Source organism: Cherax quadricarinatus, unplaced genomic scaffold (genome assembly GCF_038502225.1).
Source record: "Cherax quadricarinatus isolate ZL_2023a unplaced genomic scaffold, ASM3850222v1 Contig272, whole genome shotgun sequence".
NCBI classification, from domain to species: domain Eukaryota; kingdom Metazoa; phylum Arthropoda; class Malacostraca; order Decapoda; family Parastacidae; genus Cherax; species Cherax quadricarinatus.
Window position 1 is genome coordinate 79,733 of NW_027195298.1, and position 16,968 is coordinate 96,700.

Sequence of the window (16,968 nt, forward strand, 5' to 3'; positions counted from 1 at the left end):
CCTTGCTGAGGTATCGAAACGCTATCCGTAGATTTGCCAGGCGCCCGTATGCTGCAGCAGTTATCTGATTGATGTGTGCCTCAGGAGATATGCTCGGTGTTATACTCACCCCCAGATCTTTTTCCTTGAGTGAGGTTTGCAGTCTTTGGCCATCTAAACTATATTGTGTCTGCAGTCTTCTTTGCCCTTCCCCAATCTTCATGACTTTGCATTTGGCAGGGTTAAATTCAAGGAGCCAGTTGCTGGACCAGGCTTGTAGCCTGTCCAGATCTCTTTGTAGTCCTGCCTGATCCTCGTCCGATTCGATTCTTCTCATTAACTTCACATCGTCTGCAAACAAGGACACTTCTGAGTCTATCCCTTCCATTATGTCGTTCACGTATACCAAGAACAGCACAGGTCCTAGGACTGACCCCTGTGGAACCCCGCTTGTCACAGGCGCCCACTCTGACACCTCGTCGCGTACCATGACTCGTTGTTGCCTCCCTGTCAGATATTCTCTGATCCATTGCAGTGCCTTTCCTGTTATGTGTGCCTGGTCCTCTAGCTTTTGCAGTAACCTCTTGTGAGGAACTGTGTCGAAAGCCTTCTTGCAGTCCAAAAATACGCAGTCGATCCACCCCTCTCTCTCTTGTCTTACTTCTGTCACCTTGTCATAAAACTCTAGTAGGTTTGTGACACAGGATTTTCCTTCCCTGAAACCGTGCTGGTTGTCAATTATACACTTGTTTCTTTCCAGGTGCCCCACCACTCTCCTCCTGATGATCTTCTCCATGACCTTGCATACTATACACGTTAGTGATACAGGTCTGTAGTTCAGTGCCTCATGTCTGTCTCCCTTTTTAAAAATTGGGACTACATTTGCCATTTTCCATACCTCAGGGAGTTGCCCAGTTTCAAATGTGTTGAAGATCTTTGTTAATGGCTCACACAATATCTCTGCTCCCTCTTTAAGGACCCATGGAGAGATGTGTGTGTGAGCGTGCGCGCGTGTGTGTGTACTCACCTATTTGTGGTTGCAGGGGTCGAGTCATAGCTCCTGGCCCCGCCTCTTCACTGATTGCTACTAGGTCCTCTCTCTCCCTGCTCCATGAGCTTTATCATACCTTGCCTTAAAACTATGTATGGTTCCCGCCTCCACTACTACACTTTCTAGGCTATTCCACGGCTTGACTACTCTATGACTGAAGAAATACTTCCTAACATCCCTTTGATTCATCTGAGTCTTCAACTTCCAATTGTGACCTCTTGTGTCTGTGTCCCATCTCTGGAACATCCCGTCTTTGTCCACCTCGTCTATTCTGCGCAGTATTTTATATGTCGTTATCATGTCTCCCCTGACCCTCCTGGCCTCCAGTGTTGTCAGGCCGATTTCCCTCAACCTTTCTTCGTAAGACAATCCCTGTAGCTCTGGGACTAGTCTTGTTGCAAACCTTTGCACTTTCTCTAATTTCTTGACGTGCTTGGCTACGTGTGGATTCCAAACTGGTGCTGCATACTCCAGCATGGGCCTGACGTAAATGGTATACAGAGTCTTGAACGAATCCTTACTGAGGTATCGGAACGCTATCCGTAGGTTTGCCAGGCGCCCGTATGCTGCAGCAGTTATCTGATTGATGTGCGCCTCAGGAGATATGCTCTGTGTTATACTCACCCCCAGATGTTTTTCCTTGAGTGAGGTTTGCAGACTTTGGCCATCTAAACTATATTTGCCCTTCCCCAATCTTCATGACTTTCCATTTGGCAGGGTTAAACTCAAGGAGCCAGTTGTTGGACCAGTCTTGTAGCCTGTCCAGGTCTCTTTGTAGTCCTGCCTGATCCTCATCCGATTTGATTCTTCACATCATCCGCAAACAAGGATACTTCTGAGTCTATCCCTTCCGTTATGTCATTCACATATACCAAGAACAGCACAGGTCCTAGGACTGACCCCTGTGGAACCCCGCTTGTCACAGGCGCCCACTCTGACACCTCGTCACGTACCATGACTCGTTGTTGCCTCCCTGTCAGGTATTCTCTGATCCATTGCAGTGCCTTTCCTGTTATGTGTGCCTGATCCTCTAGCTTTTGCAGTAACCTCTTGTGAGGAACTGTATCGAAGGCCTTCTTGCAGTCCAAAAAAATGCAATCGATCCACCCCTCTCTCTTGTCTTCTGTCACCTTGTCATAAAACTCTAGTAGGTTTGTGACACAGGATTTTCCCTCCCTGAAACCATGCTGGTTGTCAATTATACACTTGTTTCTTTCCAGGTGCTCCACCACTCTCCTCCTGATGATCTCCATGACCTGGCATACTATACACGTTAGTGATACAGGTCTGTAGTTTAGTGCCTCATGTCTGTCTCCCTTTTTAAAAATTGGGACTACATTTGCCATCTTCCATACCTCGGGGAGTTGCCCAGTTTCAAATGATGTGTTGAAGATCTTTGTTAATGGTACACACAATATCTCTGCTCCCTCTTTAAGGACCCACGGAGAGATGTTGTCTGGTCCCACCGCCTTTGAGGTGTCAAGTTCGCATAGCAGCTTCTTCACCTCCTCCTTGGTTATATGTACCTCATCCAGCACTTGCTGGTGCACCCCCCTGCTCTGATTTCCTGGAGTCCTACTGGTTTCCACTGTAAATACTTCTTTAAATCTCGTGTTGAGCTCCTGACATACCTCCCGGTCGTTTCTTGTGAATTCCCCATCACCCTTCCTCAGTCTGATTACCTGGTCCTTGACTGTTGTTTTCCTCCTGATGTGGCTGTACAACAGCTTCGGGTCAGTCTTGACTTTCGATGCTATGTCATTTTCGTATTGCCGCTGGGCCTCCCTTCTTATCTGTGCATATTTGTTTCTGGCACTTCAGCTAATCTCTATATTTTCCTGAGTTCTCTGTCTTCTGTACCTTTTCCATTCTCTAGTACACCTAGTTTTTGCCTCCCTACACCTTTGGGTGAACCAAGGACTCGTTCTGTTCTTCCCATTATTTCTGTTTCCTTTGGGAACAAACCTCTCCTCTGCCTCCTTGCATTTTGTTGCGACATAGTCCATCATTTCTTGCATTGGTTTTCCTGTCAGTTCCCTCTCCCACTGAATGTCTTGCAGGAAGTTCCTCAAGCCTGAGTAGTTCCCCCTTTTGTAGTTTGGTTTTTCCCACCCTATTCCTGCTGCTCTCTCCACCTGGAGCTCAACTATGTAGTCGAAGCACAGGACCACATGATCGCTAGCTCCCAGGGGCCTTTCATACATGATATCCATGATGTCAGAACTACTCAAGGTGAATACAAGGTCCAGTCTTGCTGGTTCATCCTCTCCTCTCTCTCTGGTAGTGTCTCTAACATGTTGATGCATGAGGTTTTCCAGTACCACATCCATCATCTTGGCTCTCCATGTTTTGGGACCCCCATGGGGCTCCAGGTTTTCCCAGTCAATCTCCTTGTGATTGAAAACACCCATAACTAGTAACTTTGCTCCCCCCATGTGTGCTCTCCTGGCCACCTCGGCTAGTGTGTCGACCACTGCTCTGTTGCTCTCATCGTATTCTTATCTTGGCCTCCTGCAGTTCTGTGGTGGGTTGTACATTACTGCAATTATCACCTTATGTCCCTCAGACTGGATTGTCCCTACTAAGTAGTCCCTTTCGCCCGTGCCGTCCATTCCTTCCATTTTCTCAAACCCCCACTGGTTTTTAATGAGCAGTGCAACTCCTCCTCCCCCTCTCCTCCCTCTGTCTTTCCTGAGGATTTGATATCCGGATGGAAAGATTGAATCTGTTATTATTCTGGTGAGTTTTGTTTCTGTGAGTGCTATTATGTCTGGGGATGTCTCTTTGATTCTTTCGTGCCACTCCTCATACTTATTTGTTATTCCATCTGCATTTGTATACCACACCTTCAACTTCTTTTCTAAGATTGTGGTCTGGGAGGTGTATTGGGGTTGGGGAAGTGGGTGACCTGATAAGGAACTATGGGTGGTTGCTGTGGGGGTGGAGTTTGTAATGCAGTGGGTGGGGGCATTGGATGTGGCATGGGTGTTTTGGTTTAGAGTGTTTGGTTGCACTGGGGTTGACCTGGTTGGGAGGCTTCTATAGGAAGTTGTGAGGGAGGCTGTATGTGTGTGTATGTGTGTGTGTGTGTGTGTGTGTGTGTGTGTGTGTGTGTGTGTGCGTGCGCATGTGTGTACTCACCTAGTTGAGGTTGCGGGGGTCGAGTCCGAGCTCCTGGCCCCGCCTCTTCACTGATCGCTACTAGGTCACTCTCCCTGAACCGTGAGCTTTATCATACCTCTGCTTAAAGCTATGTATGGATCCTGCCTCCACTACATCGCTTCCCAAACTATTCCACTTACTGACTACTCAGTGGCTGAAGAAATACTTCCTAACATCCCTGTGATTCATCTGTGTCTTCAACTTCCAACTGTGTCCCCTTGTTACTGTGTCCAATCTCTGGAACATCCTGTCTTTGTCCACCTTGTCAATTCCTCTCAGTATTTTCTATGTCGCTATCATGTCCCCCCTATCTCTCCTGTCCTCCAGTGTTGTCAGGTTGATTTCCCTTAACCTTTCCTCGTAGGACATACCTCTTAGCTCTGGGACTAGTCTTGTTGCAAACCTTTGCACTTTCTCTAGTTTCTTTACGTGCTTGGCTAGATGTGGGTTCCAAACTGCTGCCGCATACTCCAATATGGGCCTAACGTACACGGTGTACAGGGTCCTGAACAATTCCTTATTAAGATGTTTGAATGCTGTTCTGAGGTTTGCTAGGCACCCATATTCTGCAGCAGTTATTTGGTTGATGTGCGCTTCAGGAGATGTGCCTGGTGTTATACTCACCCCAAGATCTTTTTCCTTGAGTGAGGTTTGTAGTCTCTGGCCCCCTAGACTGTACTCCGTCTGCGGTCTTCTTGTGATGTAGTCCAGCTGGGCTTGTGAGGTCTCTGGGGAGACCTAATTTAACCAATTATATGGTCACACCTTGCCTTGGCAAACGTCTGTAGCCACTCCCATGTCTGAGGTCTTTTGTTCTTGATGGCGTCAGACCTAGGCGTCAGGTCGTAGACGTGGTTGTGGAGGGTGCTTGGACCACCATAAAAAGCCCAAGGAAGAGCATGATCAGGAGATTCGAGCGGAGCTGCTGCTGGGGTGCAGAGATTCGAGCGGAGCTGCTGCTGGGGTGCAAGGCTCGGGAGAAGGCTGCTGAAGTCTCTGGAGGAGACTGTTGGAGGCATTGGGCAGAGTACTGGCTTGGCGCAGTACTCGTGCTGTGTAGGTCTTGGGACCTGTGGCTTAGTTCCTGTGATGAACTGCCCTCTCAACTATATTGTAAGTTACATTCATTTTGGTCAAGTTGATTGTGTTCCCTGTCTCACTGCTTATGTGTACCACCCCATTTACCTAAACCACAATAATGTTCTGTTCCCAAATATATTATTGTACAAAGACTTAATAATAAACTGTGTTTGAGTAGAATAGTAATATTCACTGTCCCCGTTATTTACTCATTTCTCCATTTATTTATGTTTAGTTAAAGTAGTGAGAGGGTGAGTAGTGTGGAGTGGAGTGTAGAGTAATGAGAGGTGAAGATGTAGTCACCAGTGACCTCACATTACCTACCTACCGCTCACCTCTCCTACCACCTCGCCTGCCTGTCCTCTTCCTTACCTACCAACCTCCGCTAATCATCTCTCCTACCACCTCGCCTGCCTGTCCCCTGCCTACTGACTCCTCCGCTTACCCCCATATTCCCCTAATCATTACCCCCCTACATGACATGGTGTCTAAGCGGTGGTGGTTCTTCTTATTTTTATAGTAGGAACCAGTCCCATGTGCCTTATTTTTGACTGCTCGGTTATACCTATACTACCATTTTTTTTTCTTGTGTGTGTAAAGCTAAAGTAAATATCTGTATGATATTATAATCCTAGTGACCTTAACTGACCTTTTTTTAGACGGTGGGTCTGAATAATTGTTTGGGTGTAATATTATATTTGGTGGAGTTGGTTGTTAGAGATAAATGGTGGAGAATATCAGTATTTGGGTGAGACTTTTGGGGGAAGCAATTACTGGCCGAAATTGAATATTTACAGAGGAATGAGAAGTCACCCAGCCCGCCTTGGAAGACTCACCCACAACTGTCACCCATTGAAGAGTTGCCTATGATTGCTGTCCACCTGATGTGCCCAGCCATCCAGCTGATATGCCCAGTCACCCAGCTGATGTGCCCCAGTAGATGTATTGCTGACCTGGTCTGTCATCCAGTGTAGTGGGTGTCTGTCTGCGTCACCCAGCCTCTGTGACCATCACCCGCGGACCGCCAGTTACCCGCAGTTGCCAGGGATGGGTGATCGCACCTGCTGATGACCTGAAGTGACCTCACCTCACCTTGATCAACTGACCATAGCCTGCTACTGCTCATGTCGGCTGCTGAGATGCTGTAGTCGTGCTGAGATGCTGTAGCCGTGCTATGTGCTGTGATACGGCCGTGCTGTGATGCTGAGATGTTGGGACCGTGCTGTGATGCAGAAGCCATGCTGCGATGCTGCCTAGCTCAGGAGGAGATGGCGGTGATGCTGTACTGGTGTGTGAGGGATCCTGGATGGTGTGCCAGGACAGGAGAATCTACTATGAAGGAGCTGCCATCCTCGGAGATGTGGAAGGACGTGAGCCGTGGAGATGGACTCCAGCTGCTGGGACCAGCCTGTTTTCAAGGGCGGTATGGAGGTGTATCTTGCCTTGCTGGTCGACCTGTACGACCGGTATGCGGGGGATGTCCTGCCAGCCATGAGAGACAATTGAGAGTGTGAGATGTCCCCAGCCTACTTTGACTTGCCACAAGTGTTAGTGTTACCTGTGTGAAATAAGGTGACCTTGAAAACGGTCCAGTGATTATGGCCGCCTTGTTTTATGAGGCCAGTGAATCCTAGTAGTGGCATAGGATAATGGAGGGTCTTAGCTGCGATGCCTGCCCTGTCTCGATTTTTAGATGTTGTAGTGTGCATGTGAAGTGTGCTGAAAATGCGACCTTGGTGGTCGTGAAGTGGTCCAGTTGCAGTTACTTGAAAGAATGCAACCCGTTGGAGCAGTTTTCCACGCCATAGAAGCCTAGAGAGGTTTGGCCCAATGGATAACGTGCGAGGGTGACTAGCATTGGCTAGTGCATTTCTAGTAGAAGTAGGGAAGGCACTGGAGCCTGATATTTAGGTTTAAGGAGAAATGACGGGTAAGGAGGCTTTGCACCAGAGAGCAACTATTATGTTGGCCAACTGCGAGGTGTACTGATTACGCTGCCTTGTGGTAGATGAGAAGGTTGAGGGAAATATATGTAGTTGAATAATTTTGTATTATGTATAATTTTGTCTTTGTATTGTAAGAGAATTAAGGGGTTAGGATTAAAATAGTCTAATAACTAGGACAAATCGTCCTAGTTCTCAGATATTTTAAATTGTGGGAGAAAGGGGGATGTGATGTAGTCCAGCTAGGCTTGTGAGGTCTCTGGGGAGACCTAATTTAACCAATTATATGGTCACACCTTGCCTTGGCAAACGTCTGTAGCCACTCCCACGTCTGAGGTCTTTTGTTCTCGACGGCGTCAGACCTAGGCGTCAGGTCGTACACGTGGTTGTGGAGGGTGCTTGGACCACCATAAAAGCCCAAGGAAGAGCATGATCAGGAGATTCGAGCGGAGCTGCTGCTGGGGTGCAGAGCTCCTGAGCAGAGATTCGAGCGGAGCTGCTGCTGGGGTGCAGGGCTCGGGAGAAGGCTGCTGAAGTCTCTGGAGGAGACTGTTGGAGGCATTGGGCAGAGTACTGGCTTGGCGCAGTACTCGTGCTGTGTAGGTCTTGGGACCTGTGGCTTAGTTCCTGTGATGAACTGCCCTCTCAACTATATTGTAAGTTACATTCATTTTGGTCAAGTTGATTGTGTTCCCTGTCTCACTGCTTATGTGTACCACCCCATTTATCTCAACCACGATAATGTTCTGTTCCCAAATATATTATTGTACAAAGACTTAATAATAAACTGTGTTTGAGTAGAATAGTAATATTCACTGTCCACTGTAGTGTGGAGTGGAGTGTAGAGTAATGAGAGGTGAAGATGTAGTCACCAGTGACCTCACATTACCTACCTACCGCTCACCTCTCTTGTCATCTACCTACCTACCTCCGCACTCATCCCTCCTACTGCCTCGCCTGTCCCCTACCTACTAACTCCCTCCTCTTACCCCCATATTCCCCTAATCATTACCCCCCTACATGACATTCTTTGCCCTTCCCCAATCTTCATGACTTTGCACTTGGTGGGATTGAACTCCAGGAGCCAATTGCTGGACCAGGTCTGCAGCCTGTCCAGATCCCTTTGTAGTTCTGCCTGGTCTTCGATCGAGTGAATTCTTCTCATCAACTTCACGTCATCTGCAAACAGGGACACCTCAGAGTCTATTTCTTCTTCCGTCATGTCGTTCACAAATACCAGAAACAGCACTGGTCATAGGACTGACCCCTGTGGGACCCCGCTGGTCACAGGTGCCCACTCTGACACCTCGCCACGTACCATGACTCGCTGCTGTCTTCCTGACAAGTATTCCCTGATCCATTATAGTGCCTTCCCTGTTATCCCTGCTTGGTTCTCCAGTTTTTGCACCAATCTCTTGTGTGGAACTGTGTCAAACGCCTTCTTGCAGTCCAAGAATATGAAATCCACCCACCCCTCTCTCTCTTGTCTTACTGCTGTCACCATGTCATAGAACTCCAGTAGGTTTGTGACACAGGATTTCCCGTCCCTGAAACCATGTTGGCTGCTGTTGATGAGATCATTCCTTTCTAGGTGTTCCACCACTCTTCTCCTGATAATCTTCTCCATTATTTTGCATACTATACATGTCAGTGACACTGGTCTGTAGTTTAATGCTTCATGTCTGTCTCCTTTTTTAAAGATTGGGACTACAGTTGCTGTCTTCCATGCCTCAGGCAATCTCCCTGTTTCGATAGATGTATTGAATATTGTTGTTAGGGGTACACATAGCACCTCTGCTCCCTCTCTCAATACCCATGGGGAGATGTTATCTGGCCCCATTGCCTTTGAGGTATCTAGCTCACTCAGAAGCCTCTTCACTTCTTCCTCGGTTGTGTGCACTGTGTCCACCACATGGTGGTGTGCCCCACCTCTCCGTCTTTCTGAAGCCTCTTCTGTCTCCTCTGTGAACACTTCTTTGAATCTCTTGTTGAGTTCCTCACATACTTCACGGTCATTTCTTGTTGTCTCTTCTCCTTCCTTCCTTAGCCTGATTACCTGGTCCTTGACTGTTGTTTTCCTCCTGATGTGGCTGTACAACAGTTTCGGGTCAGATTTGGCTTTCGCTGCTATGTCATTTTCATATTGTCTTTGGGCCTCCCTTCTTATCTGTGCATATTCGTTTCTGGCTCTATGACTGCTCTCCTTATTCTCCTGGGTTCTTTGCCTTCTATATTTCTTCCATTCCCTAGCACACTTGGTTTTTGCCTCCCTGCACCTTTGGGTAAACCATGGGCTCATCCTGGCTTTTTCATTATTCCTGTTACCCTTGGGTACAAACCTCTCCTCAGCCTCCTTGCATTTTGTTGCTACATATTCCATCATCTCATTAACTGGCTTCCCTGCCAGTTCTCTGTCCCACTGAACCCCGTTCAGGAAGTTCCTCATTCCTGTGTAGTCCCCTTTCTTGTAGTTTGGCTTCATTCGTCCTGGCCTTCCTGCTTCTCCCTCCACTTGTAGCTCTGTGTATTCGAAGCTTAAAACCACATGGTCACTGGCCCCAAGGGGTCTTTCATATGTGATGTCCTCGATATCTGCACTACTCAAGGTGAATACTAAGTCCAGCCTTGCTGGTTCATCCTCCCCTCTCTCTCTTGCAGTGTCCCTTATGTGTTGGTACATGACGTTTTCCAGTACCACCTCCATCATCTTAGCCCTCGTTATTGAAGAAACGTTTTGCCACACAGTGGCTTCATCAGTCCAATACAAAGTAGAAATGGGTAAGGAGAGTAGAAGTTTTGAGGTAATCAGTCCCTCAACCTGGAATCGATGTGTTCAGTCCATCACTCTTGTAGGAAGTACAACACAGGGCCAGAGAGGTGGCTTATACTGCGGTGAGATGAGTCCAAACAGGAGGAGGCAGGATCACAGTGGGACCTGCCACTAGTGTAAGTAGGTCGTCGTCCAAAGGTTGGGCAAGCGTTGAAAAAGGACCCCAATGGAAATAAGTCACTCTGTCTGACTTTTTTGCGTTATCCTAGGTTCTCTACACATATGCTGCTATGTATGATAATTCTATGTAACTGTATTTGTGTATACCTGAATAAACTTACTTGAAGTCTTTGTACCAAGATCCCATGGACGACGACCTACTTACACTAGTGGCAGGTCCCACTGTGATCCCGCCTCCTCCTGCTTGGACTCATCTCACCGCAGTATATAAGCCACCTCTCTGGCCCTGTGCTGCACTTCCTACAAGAGTGATGGACTGAACACATCGATTCCAGGTTGAGGGACTGATTACCTCAAAACTTCTACTCTCCTTACCCATTTCTACTTTGTATTGGACTGATGAAGCCACTGTGTAGCGAAACGCTTCTTCAATAAAGATTCCCATGTGTTGCGTGTCTCAATTCTTCAACTTGTCGGTTTTCAAAACCATTCATCACATCTGTCAGACACTGAAACATCATGGGATCTTGGTACAAAGACTTCAACGCTTGCCCAACCTTTGGACGACGACCTACTTACACTAGTGGCAGGTCCCACTGTGATCCCGCCTCCTCCTGCTTGGACTCATCTCACCGCAGTATATAAGCCACCTCTCTGGCTCTGTGCTGCACTTCCTACAAGAGTGATGGACTGAACACATCGATTCCAGGTTGAGGCACTGATTACCTCAAAACTTCTACTCTCCTTACCCATTTCTACTTTGTATTGGACTGATGAAGCCACTGTGTGGCGAAACGTTTCTTCAATAAAGATTTCCATGTGTTGCATAAGTGTTTCAATTCTTCAACTTGTCGGTTTTCAAAACCATTCATCACATCTGTCAGACACTGAAACATCATGGGATCTTGGTACAAAGACTTCAACGCTTGCCCAACCTTTGGACGACGACCTACTTACACCATTGGCAGGTCCCACTGTGATCCCGCCTCCTCCTGCTTCAACTCATCTCACCGCAGTATATAAGCCACCTCTGGCCCTGTGCTGCACTTCCTACAAGAGTGATGGACTGAACACATCGATTCCAGGTTGAGGCACTGATTACCTCAAAACTTCTACTCTCCTTACCCATTTCTACTTTGTATTGGACTGATGAAGCCACTGTGTGGCGAAACGTTTCTTCAATAAAGATTCCCATGTGTTGCATAAGTGTCTCAATTCTTCAACTTGTCGGTTTTCAAAACCATTCATCACATCTTAGCCCTCCATGTATCTTGGCCCCCATGCAGGTCCAAGTTCTCCCAATCGATCTCCTTGTGGTTAAAGTCACCCATGATCAGGAGCTTTGCCCTGCATGCATGAGCTCTTCTGGCCACTCTAGCCAGTGTGTCAACCATCGCTCTATTGCTCTCGTCCTACTCTTGCCCTGGCCTCCTGCTGTTCTGTGGTGGGTTATACATCACTATTACCACCTTGGGACCTCCAGAGTGAAGCGTTCCCACTATGTAATCACTTTCTTCTCTGCTGTCTCCTCTCTCCAGCTCATCAAAACTCCAGTGATTTTTGATCAGCAATGCCACTCCTCCACCCCCCTGTTCCCTCTGTCTTTCCTCAGGATTTGGTATCCCGTTGGAAAGATGGCATCTGTTATCATACCTGTAAGCTTGGTTTCTGTGAGAGCTATGATGTCCGGTGATGCCTCTTTGACTCTTTCATGCCACTCCTCCCACTTATTTGTTATTCCATCAGCATTTGTGTACCATACCTTCAGTTTCTTTTCCAACACTGTGGTTTGGGGGGCCTGTGAGGGTGGGAGACCTGGTAGCAAACTGTGGGATTCTATAGCTCGGTGTTGGGTGGAGGCTGTGGGTATGGACTGTAGTGTGTGTTGGGATGGTGTGATAGGTTGTATGGTTCTGAGAATAGTTGTGTGTGTGCTTGCCCTTGCTGTTCTGTTCTGCTCTGACTGACCTCTGCTGGTTCCATCCTTGTCTCTTTTCCTAGCTCCTTTCGCTTTTTTGTCCTCTCCCTCAGCTGTTGTCATTCTGATTGTGTTCTGTCTCTGTCTAGGAACACCCTCTTGTACTCTTCTGAGTATTTCAATCGTGGTTTCTCTTGGAGGATCCTGTTCCGCACTGTTTCCGTCCTGAGAATCAGCTTGATTGGTCGGTTTCTCCCCTTCGAGTATTCCCCTATTCTCTGAAAATTTACAATCTCGTCCATCTCTTCACCTATTTCCGTGATAATTTTCTCAATCTCCTTTCTTTCTTCCTGCTGCCTTTCAGTGTGTGTCCTTTCCTCTCTCTCCTGAAGTGTGTGTGTGTGTGTGTGTACTCACCTAATTGTGGTTGCAGGGGTCGATACTCAGCTCCTGGCCCCGCCTCTTCACTGATCGCTACTGGGTCCTCTCTCTCTCTGCTTCCTGAACTTTGTCATACCTCTTCTTAAAACTATGTATGGTTCCTGCCTCCACTACTTCACTTGCTAGGCTATTCCACTTGCTGACAACTCTGTGTGTGTGTGACCCAATTAATATTTGTACTTATAACTCATTACAACTGTGACCGGGTGTGGACGTGTGAATGGCTCGCTACTCTGTAATTTGTTCATGATTGTAACCATGTATAGACGTGTAGATGATTCATTACCTTTGTAAATTGCCATGATTGTAACCATGTATAGACGTGTAGATGATTCTTTACCTTTGTAACTTGTCATGATTGTGACCAGATCTAACTTTGGGGTCCAGTTCCTGGACCCATTATGTACCTCTGTAATCTTTTGACTACCGCCCACAGGATGGGTATGGGGTGCAAAATAAAGATATCAAACTATCAAGAGTTTCAGGGAAGGGCTGATATTAAAATTTATTGTCCTGTATATGTAATATGCACAGTAATATGAGTAATTTTTTTTTGCATACAAAGTGTAGTAGGATACAGACAGGATGTCAGCACAGCATATCTGTGGGACATGTAAAAAAAATCCTTGGAAGGAAATCCAGAATCACATGCAATCTATGCTCTTCCAAACACCATATCTCTTGTACTAGACTAAATACAGCCTCAAAAAATGACCTCGAACTAGCAAGGTGCTTCTGGTTGTGCAATAAAGATGTAGAACTTTGGGCAGGTATCAGAAAGGTACTAAGGAGAGTAATGATAAAAATCAAGAAAACAAGGATGACTTCTTGGATAGTCTACCAAAAATATATAAAACATGGGAGCAAGAGATAGTGTATCAAAAAATGCAGAATGTCCATACCACAACAGATGACTCGAAACTATGTAGTCACCCACATGGTGCTAAGCCAGACCCATCCCCCAGTCATAGCACTAATACCCACAGTGCTGGTGCTGGCCCAGGCTCTCCCAGTCATAGCACTAATACCCACAGTGCTGGTGCTGGCCCAGGCCCAGCCGCTGGCCCAGGCTCAGCCCCCAGCCCCAGTGCTGACCCAGACCCAGCCCCCAGCCTTACTGCCAGCCCAGACTCTCCTAGGGACACTACCAAAACCACCACAAAAACAGTAAATATACAACCATCTAGAACCGTAAATATACAACCATCATTGAACAAAACCGTGGCCCACAGTACAGATGTTGGAGAGGAGTCTCCTCCTCCTTCCTCTACTGGGGAAAGTAGATGGAATCCAGGACGGGGTGGCCCTGGCTTGGATACTGAGGATTATAGTGCAGTCCCAGAACCTGCAGAAATTGACAACACACCTCCCAACAATTCTCAATCAAAGGTGAATTTGTGCAAATATTATGCTTGGGGCATCTGTAAGCATGGAATAACAGGGAAAAAAATAGGACATGCAACTTTGACCATCCCCAAAAATGTAGCGACCTCCTGTCTAAAGGAGTGTGTCGTTCTTCTTCCTGTACTTTCTTTCACCCAAAAATGTGCCACTCATCGGTCCTCCAGAAGCAGTGTTACAACATCGACTGCCCTGCATACCATCTAAAAGGGACCAGGAGGCACAGACCCCACAAGACAAACAATAGTAGCTACTACAACCCAACTCCAGGTGATTTTTTAGTGGCAGGAAACGGAAAAAGAAAATGGAAGGAAATAACAAAAATAGTCCACCACCTTGGAGCCTTGTTGGACTGGAGGCGCAGCCAGTGGCCACCCATGGCCCTCCAGAATTACAACTACTGATGCCAATAACAAAATCCCCCCAACAAACACAGAATACAACCTCGTTCATACTTGCTAGTATACAGGGCCTTAAGCCATCCACCACCAACAAAATACCTTTTATCAGTGGACTTCTAGAGGAGTCTAATGCAATGTTTGCAGCCTTCACAGAGACTCACACAAAAGATCACTTTGACAGTGAAATATGGATAAGTGGTTACAACCTTTTTAGATGCGACAGAAAAAAACAGGCAACAAGGGGGGGTTGGCCTGTATGTCAAAGAGTCCCTTATCTACACGGAGTTGCTGAACACCACAAATGAGGTAGTTGAAGTTCTATCAATAAAGATCGAGAACCAAAACCTAGTCATTGTGGCTGTATACAAGCCACCAGATGCAACCTCACAACAGTTCAAGGAACAGCTACTGAAAATTGATTACTGTTTGGAAAACCTTCCAGCTCCATCCCCAAACATCTTACTGCTTGGCGATTTCAACCTAAGGCATACAAAATGGAAGAATGTAGCAAATAATGTTATAGCTGAAACAATCCCCGGAGGTAGCGCAGATGAAAGGTCACACACACATGAGCTACTAAGTCTCTGCGAAAAACACACCTTAAGCCAGCAGATAGTGGAGCCAACAAGACTAGAAAACACACTTGACCTTATCTTCACAAATAATGAGGACCTGATAAGAGACATATGAATATCAAAAACAACTAATTCCGTGCTAAAGGAATAACAGGAAAAGTCAGTCGATGGATCTATAATTTCCTAACAGAACACAGAGAGTAGTCGTCAACAGAGTAAAGTCCGAGGCAGCTACGGTGAAAAGCTCTGTTCCACAAGGCACAGTACTCGCTCCCATCTTGTTCCTCATCCTTATATCCGACATAGACAAGGATGTCAGCCACAGCACCGTGTCTTCCTTTGCAGATGACACCCGAATCTGCATGACAGTGTCTTCCATTGCAGACACTGCAAAGCTCCAGGCAGACATCAACCAAATCTTTCAGTGGGCTGCAGAAAACAATATGAAGTTCAACGATGAGAAATTTCAATTACTCAGATATGGTAAACATGAGGAAATTAAATCTTCATCAGAGTACAAAACAAATTCTGGCCACAAAATAGAGCGAAACACCAACGTCAAAGACCTGGGAGTGATCATGTCGGAGGATCTCACCTTCAAGGACCATAACATTGTATCAATCGCATCTGCTAGAAAAATGACAGGATGGATAATGAGAACCTTCAAAACTAGGGAGGCCAAGCCCATGATGACACTCTTCAGGTCACTTGTTCTATCTAGGCTGGAATATTGCTGCACACTAACAGCACCTTTCAAGGCAGGTGAAATTGCCGACCTAGAAAATGTACAGAGAACTTTCACGGCGCGCATAACGGAGATAAAACACCTCAATTATTGGGAGCGCTTGAGGTTCCTAAACCTGTATTCCCTGGAACGCAGGAGGGAGAGATACATGATTATATACACCTGGAAAATCCTAGAGGGACTAGTACCGAACTTGCACACGAAAATCACCCACTACGAAAGCAAAAGACTTGGCAGACGATGCACCATCCCCCCAATGAAAAGCAGGGGTGTCACTAGCACGTTAAGAGACCATACAATAAGTGTCAGGGGCCCGAGACTGTTCAACTGCCTCCCAGCACACATAAGGGGGATTACCAACAGACCCCTGGCAGTCTTCAAGCTGGCACTGGACAAGCACCTAAAGTCAGTTCCGGATCAGCCGGGCTGTGGCTCGTATGTTGGTTTGCGTGCAGCCAGCAGCAACAGCCTGGTTGATCAGGCTCTGATCCACCAGGAGGCCTGGTCTCAGACCGGGCCGCGGGGGCGTTGACCCCCGGAACTCTCTCCAGGTAAACTCTAGGTAAACTCATCGAAGTCCAGACGTACATGCATAGGGGTCCTGATCAGCAGAATGCATGTACCTGTGAAGGTGTCTTCATAAAATACAACTTCAACAACAAGAACATCAACTGGGACCAGGTAAACCATGTCCTAAACGAAACATGTTGGGAAGATGTCTTAAATGACATGGATCCAAACCAGTGCCTTGAAAGGATCAACTTCCTGGCAGCCGAAGCATGTTCTAGGCATATTCCCCTAAGAAAGAAGAGCAGGAGTAAACTGGAGAGAGAAAGACACTCCCTCTACAGAAGACGACGAAGAGTCACTGAGCTCCTTAGGAGTGCTAGAATATCTGATACACGAAAGGAGGCGCTGACCAGGGAAGTGGAAACTATCGAATTTAAAGTTTAATGACTCTTACAGGAACCAGGAGAGGCAGGAGCAGCTTAAAGCTATTAGTGAAATTGAAAGAAATTCAAAATATTTCTTTTCATATGCCAAAAACAAGGCAAATACCACATCTAGTATCGGGCCCTTACTCAGACATGATGCGACTTACACAGATGACAACAAGGAAATGAGTGAAATATTGAAATCCCAGTACGACTCTGTGTTTAGTGAACCACTAATTGGTCTGAGGATCGACGACCCAAATGATTTCTTCATGAATGAGCCTCAAAACTCCATAAATGTATGCCAGATTTCCGACATTACCCTAACTCCGATAGATTTCGAAAAAGCCATTGACAACATGCCTATGCACTCAGCCCCGAGCCCAG

At 46.8% G+C, this 16,968-nt stretch overlaps 1 protein-coding gene across 1 annotated transcript in view; it reads right to left on the reverse strand.

Moving 5' to 3' along the window:
* LOC128693323 (phospholipid scramblase 1-like) overlaps positions 1–16,968 on the reverse strand; it is a 66,397-nt gene that overhangs the window by 7,825 nt on the left and 41,604 nt on the right. The gene's annotated exons all lie outside the window — the stretch shown is intronic.